The sequence below is a fragment of the Acomys minous genome (assembly GCF_964271855.1).
Source record: "Acomys minous genome assembly, chromosome: 5".
In the NCBI taxonomy this organism is placed as follows: domain Eukaryota; kingdom Metazoa; phylum Chordata; class Mammalia; order Rodentia; family Muridae; genus Acomys; species Acomys minous.
In genome coordinates, this window is record NC_140494.1 from 63,505,156 (window position 1) to 63,512,588 (window position 7,433).

The 7,433-nt window shown below is 40.3% G+C and overlaps 1 pseudogene across 1 annotated transcript; it reads right to left on the bottom strand.

Annotated features, from left to right (window-relative positions):
- Positions 1–737: 737 nt before the first annotated feature.
- LOC311597449 (small ribosomal subunit protein uS19-like) lies at positions 738–1,220 on the bottom strand (annotated as a pseudogene). The gene has a single exon. The product of its transcript is annotated as a small ribosomal subunit protein uS19-like (transcript).
- Between the last annotated feature and the right edge of the window lie 6,213 nt (positions 1,221–7,433).

Below are 7,433 nucleotides of genomic sequence, written 5' to 3' on the forward strand. Positions count from 1 at the left end.
GAGAAGCAAAAAGACACTTCTAGACCAGCATGGCCAGTAGTACCCAGTGTAGATGAACCAGAGGCAGAGAAAAAGACTGAGGGCAAATAGTTGGGGAGAGGTCTCCCTCAGTCTTAGACCTAGGGGAAAGGAATAGGGTGAAAGTGGGAGGGAGGGAGGAACAGGAGGATACAAGTGATGGGATAACAATTTAGTTGTAATCTGAATAAATTAATTAAATAATAAAAAATTTTAAAACTGAAAAGTACGAAGAAAAAAAAGCTTATGGGCTGGGTGTGGTGACGCACACCTTCAATCCCAGCACTTGGGAGGCAGAGGCAGCCAGATCGCTGTGAGTTCAAGGCCAGCCTGGTCTACAAAGTGAGTCTAGGACAGCCAAGGCTACACAGGGAAACCTCTGTCTTGGAAAAAAACTGAAGAGTATTACATGTGACAGAAGTTCAGTTGTTAGGAATGTCTTCATAGATTTCAGCTCTCACTAAACAGAAGCTATTTGTTTTCATATTGTAGTTTGGACTTAACTTTGTAATTCAAACCAATATAACTCATTTGTGTTGGGAACTTAAATAAAATAACTTCTGTGATGAAAAAAAAAGAGTCAATGTCTACAATAGACACTGTATTTCAGGCCTGAGAGTCTACCTAAGTCAGGAGTTGCTGGGACATCATTCTAAAAGTATAGTAAGAAAATTCATAGAAGGATGCAAAAACCTTTAAAAAGATAATTCAATAATGGATTTTTTTTGACTGAACACGAGTCTTTATTGGCCGCGGCTATTTGAGAGGGACGAAGCGGGAGGAGTAGGTGGCCCCGATACCAGGCCGGCCGTGCTTCACGGGCTTGTGGGTGATGGAGAACTCGCCCAGGTAGTGGCCGATCATCTGTGGTTTGATCTCCACCTGGTTGAAGGTCTTGCTGTTGTACACGCCCACTATGCTGCCCACCATGTCGGGCAGGATGATCATGTCCCTCAGGTGCGTCTTCACCACCTCCGGCTTCTCCATGGGTGGAGCCTTCTTCTTGGCTTTCCTCAAGCACTTGAGAAGTGAGTGTTCTTGCGCCGCAGGCCGCGGTTCAGGCGTCACCTCTGGCGGGCGCTGTACAGCTGTATCAGTTGCTCGTAGGACATGTCCAGCAGCTGGTCCAGGTCCACGCCGCGGTAGGTGAACTTGCGGAAGGTCCGCTTCTTCTTCTGCTCCACTTCAGCCATGTCGCCGGCTGCTCCTCAATAATGGATTTTAAACTCTTAAATATATACATTCTTTACCTTTGAAACTTACATTCTATATTTTTAGCCCAAGCAGAAAAGTGACACTTGTCTTATAAAAATAAGTAAATATGGATTCTTGTCACAATAGTGTTTTCAATAGCAAAATATAAAGAGACAATTTATCTTTTAAAAACCTAAATTTCTAGAAGTAGGGATTTTTATTAATTAAAGTCAATTTCTGTATTTCTGTTTCTACAAAAAAAATCTAACAAGAAATCTTGGGGGGTTATTTTTCAACATCTCTGAAGAAGACAGTAAGCCCTAACATTGTTTTAATAGTGACATAAGGAAACTGCCAGCAGATTGCCTCCCACGCTGTTTCTGTGTCTGGGTTACAGTCACCATGATGACCTGGCTGCAGCTGCGTGTGGCTGATCCGTTCCAGCTGCAGATGTGGTTTGCTCCTACTTGTCCCTGATGGAATTTGGATGCTGCCTTCACGCCTCCACTTCAGCAGAGGCCTCCCACCTTAAAGGCGCTGTGGAACTCCTTACCTCTGCTTCTCAGTCCATGGACATAAAAAAAAAAAAAGCCCGTGCTGGAGAGGTAAAGTTCAACTAGAAGAGATGCCCATCACTCTCTTCAGTAATGTACTTTCCATAATTCTAGAGGAATATTGCTAGAATTTGAAATGATGCCCATAAGCCTGTATTCTGATTATCTTAACGCACGGGAGGAAAAAAATGTGTGAAGTCTGAGAAGATAGCATGGAATGTGTCTTTTATTCTACTATAAGAAAGATCTTGTGTCCCAGAAGAATTATATACTTGCAGACAGAGAGCACAAATAGCTGGATATAATAACTGATTTCTCCTAATGCAGAATCTTCTCTTGATATGAGGATGGGCATTGGAATGACTTTTACACTCTGATGGTTTTCACCGTCAAGTCAATGGTTCAGGACTGGTGAGGTGGGGTCAGTTTTAAAGTGTTTGCCAGGCAAACATAGGATCCTAAGTTCACATTCAAAAATAATCCACCCAAAAAAGATTGGTATGGCAGCCTATTTTTAATACCAGTACTGAGGAGGACTAAATAGGCAAATCCTTGGAGAGCATCAGTCAGACAGCCCAACTGAATGTACAAACTTTGAGTTCAGTCTTTAAAGAACAAGTGCAGAGAAATTGAAGAAAGCACCCATCAACCTCTGCCCTCCATTGACATGTGGACCCCTATACAAAAGGACATATACCCACAGGAATGCATACAACACACACACACACACACACACACACACACACACACACACACACACACACATCAGAACTTCACAAATCAGAACTTCAGTTGAAGATTAGGGTAAAACTAAGCCAAAAATGTTCAAAATCTAACAACAAAGTCAGTAAAGGCTAAAACAATTTCTATCAGACTTAGTAACCATGATTTTATAAAGCCCAAAGTCACCACCTTCAATATCTGTTAACACAGTCATATAAGTGCAGTGTGACAGTGTGACTGCCTTAACTAAGAATCCAAGAAAGGTTCCCTCTCCTCCTCCTTCTTCTTCTTCCTTCTTCTCCTTCTTTCTCCTTCTTTTCTTTTCTTCTTCTTTTTCTCCTCCTCCTCCTCCTCCTCCTCCTCCTTCTTCTTCTTCTTCTGTTTGACGCTGGGTCTCTGCATTTTATCCAATCAGCTGCCAGAGGAAGCCTCTCTGATGATGGCAATGTCACTCTTTTGTAATTTAATTTAATTAACTAATTCAGATTACACCTTAATTGTTATCCCCCCACTTGTATCCTCCCATTCGGCAATCTCACTCTTAAAACGTACAACAATTTATTTGCCAGGCATGGTAGCACACATGCTGTTCGTTTGTTTTGTCTTATATTGTTTTATTTTTATTTATTCCTCTTTCATACAATACATCCTGACCACAGTTTCCCCTCCCTCTGATCCTCCCAATTCCCCCTGCCTCTCATCTCTCCCAGATCCACTGCTCCTCCATTTTTCTTCAGGAAAAAAAAAGCAGGTCTGCCAGAAATATCAACCAAACATGGCATAACAAGATACACTAAGACTAGACACAAACCCTCGTATCAAAGCTGGATGAAGACAATGCAGTAGGAGGAAAAGAGTCTCAAAGCAGGAAAAAAAAGTCAGAGAAAACCCCTACCCTCACTGTTACAAGTCTCACAAAAAAAAGCTAAACAAGCACAGCATGTATGCAGAGGACCTATGTCAGACCCATGTAGGCTTTGTGATTGCTGCTTCCATCTTTGTGAGCTCTTAGGAACCCTGCTTAGTTGATTCTCTTAATTCAATACTCAGGACGCAAAGTCAGTAAGTTTGAGGTAAGCTTCGCTACTTAGAAAGTTCCAGGACAGACAAGACAGCATACTGAAACTATGTGACAAATAAAGGAAGCATATGAATTTGTGAAGAATACTGACTCCTTTGGCTAGTGGGAGGATACTATTCCTGCTTTTCCCAAAATATCAGTAATTCACTGCCTCTGAGTTTCTATAAATAGAAGAAAATCCATCAAAACTGATAAATAAAAGATTAAGGCAGAACAAAGACATAATTTTGCTGCTCTCTGCCCCTTAGTTTCTTCTCCTTTTTTCTTGCACCCAAAAACAGCTACAGATAAATATTGGCAGGACCCAAGGCTCACTAAGGTACAGAATAACAGGCAATGGGCTTTGCAATCTTACAATGCCCTCCCTAGCATCACATACTCATTTCTATATGCTTGGAATTTCTTTGCAAACGTGGATGTTTATGGCCTTAATGTAACAACTCATGAATTTTTAAATATATTTTGAATGAACTAAATTTGAAATAGCATCTCTATGCCCAACGATATAATTAAGATGTCAGAAAAAGCAAATTCTCTTAGGACCTACGTCACTCCTTTTTCAGTAACTAAGAACAAGACAAAGTTCCATTCAAAGGCACCTGTGAAGTTAATCATCATGTGGATGTTGGCTTCTTTTTCTAATAGAGTCTTTGACTTCATTATGTACTTGCTTCTTAGTAACGCATGTGTTGCTTTCAGCACAGGCCTGAATATCTAGGAGCTTTTCTCTTTAGGAACCATTCCAAGCTGGGTTCTAACAAAGGTCTAAGACTTTACTACCTATAGGACTGTGAAAAAAAACTGTGACACATCTAAATGTGCAATAGAGAAATAGATAACAAGGAAAAAATAGGCTTTGAAGATTGCATAAAATAACGCCATGCACAGCGACTGGCAATTAATTGGAGCCTCAGAAGGACAATTAGAATAAGTATTTTAATTGATTGAAAATTAATGGACAGAGACTATGCAACACATCATGAATACTATTCATCTTTTTAAATTGTTTTATTTTACTTCTATTACCCTGCATGAGTTGTACATACTGCTAGGTTCCACGTGTTACTCCTAGGCATGCATACAACAAGTACCAACCTAATTTAGCCTTCTCTTGCCCACCGTTCCCATCAGCTCACAGTCCCCTCTCATCCGTGACTACTGTGCATTCCTGCTGGCTTTTTCTAATTGTCCATGTGAGAAAGAATGTGAGTTATTGTCTTTCTGTGTCTGCCTTTTTTCATTTAATATAATGTCATTCAATACTACCGATTTTCCTTAAAATGACAGGATTTTACTCTTCTTTGTAACTGAAAAGGTCTATTGTGTATGCATATTATATTTTTAAAAAGAAAAAAAGGAAATCTAAGGTTATCTAAGGTCTGGCAACCTAGCTCAGATGATGGAGATCTTCCCATAGCTGGATTGATAGATTGTGAGATGTCTTTTGACCTTAACTTTGAAGGTAACTAATCTTTACCCTTTTGAAAATTGATAATCTAGGGGTATTAAGGGGTCATAGAAACACTTGCTTTGACAGGGGAAATATATGAGATTGGTATGCAAGCCTGACAACCTTGGTTGTCAGCATAAAAAAAAAAAGAAGGAAAGAATTGGCTCTACAAAGTTGTCCTCTGACTTATACACACAATAATAATAACAAAAATTCTTCTTCTTCATCATCATCATCATCATTTAACCAAATAGTTTAAGATACCTAATACAAAAAAAGATACCTAATACATTCTAAATGAGAAATGTCAAGACATAAAGGAAAGACAGCCACTTTGGTTTCATAAAGTGAGCTAAGTGATAGCAGCGTCTTGGCTCCCATAACTGGTTAATAATATAGGTTTGACTTGTGTATTCCTCTCTTTCCTCCTAAATAATCACATGCTGTCCTGCCTAACCAAGTCTTTCTATGACCCTTTGTACCCTCCGTTTCTTATTTTTTCAAGAGTAAAGATTATTTATCCTCAAAGCTAAAGTCAGAAGGCATCTCATAATAGATCATTTTAAAACTTCATCAAAGCTTTAGCCTCATCTTTTGTATACCTTTGGCATCTCCCCAAAGTTTAAGGCAATGGACATTCTTTTTTTTTTCCTTTCAATATCCTCCTGTTCCTGAAAATAATGCAGAATGTCTACAGTTTCTCTTTTCTCCAAACGTAGTGATCTAGTCAACAAGAGAGCTGCTGTGCCCTTCCATGGCCTCGTCTCCAGTCACATTTATCAGTGTCAGGTGAGAGCCTTCAAGCTCAACCTGCATTTGGTGGCTGTAACTATTAGAGGCAAATGGGCTGTCAGCAATTGTGTCTCCCGCCTTTGGAGTGGAGAAGCAGAGGCAGCTGTCTACAAAGGTAGCAGTGGGCAATGTCCTCTGGTGCACAGAAATAAACAGAGACCAAAGAATTTGACAGCAACTCAGACCCTGTGCTGAAGGCAAAGCCATGTTCCATGGTCTTACCTGTGACTATTATAAATCTCCCTTTGGAATCAAGTAAGCTTGCAGAGAGGGTAAACACACTTGCCATACAAATCTAACAACCTGAGTTCAATCCTCAGATCTCATGAAAAAAGCAGAGAACCAACTCCAAAAAGCTGTCCTCTGCACATATTGCAGTACATGCATGCAAGCACATGCATACACACATACACACACACACACACACACACACACACACACACACACACACACGATAATAATTAATTAAAAATTTTAAAATAGTAAAAAATTTTTAAAATAATTTCTTTTGCTTAAGGTAATTAAATTATATGTTCTGCCACTAGCTAGATCAAGAAATATAAAGTATGAACATATACATCAGCGTGCATAGGCTGAAATCTCTCTAGGAATAAATTTTAAAGTGCAATCGTTGTATTCCAGACAAACAGAGACCTTTAAGCCTTCTAAACCAGATATGTCATTCTTTGGCGCTGCCTACTCCTCTTCCTTTTCAGTAGGGTGGCCAAATGCCCCAGTTTGACCTGGAAAGTCCCAGTTTCTACATTTTGTCCCAATTAGTGCTCAATTAACACCAGTCTGAGATGGTCCTGATTTGGGCACTAAAGTGTATGTCACCCCACTCACACAGATATCCCTCCTGCTGCAAGACAGCCTGCCTGGTGTTTGTCTTCCTACAAACTCACTTTCTCTTACAAAAGTGCTAGGTTGTCACACTGCTGCTATGTGTGTGGCTGAGCACTTACGAGTATAATATAGATCATACAAATAATCAGGGAAATTCATCAAAGTATTAAATAGTATTACCAAGTATTAATAATAATAATAATAATAATAATAATAATAATAATAATAATAATAATAATATGACTAATACATTGAATAACATGGGCAATATTGGGTTCTAATTGTTATTAGTACTTATAATTATACTATATAACACAGTGACTTTAACCTTTCTGTAGCCATGGATAACCTCAAAACAGATGCTGGGACTCACAGCCAAACACTGGGCAATACGTAGGGAGTCTTGTAGAAAAATTGGGGGAAGAAGAAAAGAACCTGGAGGTGACAGGAGCTTCACAAGAAGCCCAACAGAGCCAATTAAACGGGACCCAGACAGGCCTGCTAAGCACCAACCACAGGCCTTGCATGGACTGGACCTAGGCCCCCCGCACAGATGAAGCCCACGGGCAGCTCGTGTGTGTTCCCTAGTAAGAGGAACTGAGGCTGTCTCTCACACGGACTCTGGCACCAGCTTTTCGAGCAGTTCCCTCCCTCTATCGGGAACTGCCTTGCCAGGCCACAGGGGCAGAGGACAAGGGTGGATGGGAACAGGGATTCCCCTTTTCTCATGAGGGAGAGGGAAGGAGGGTGGAACTGGGAGATGAGAGGAGATGGG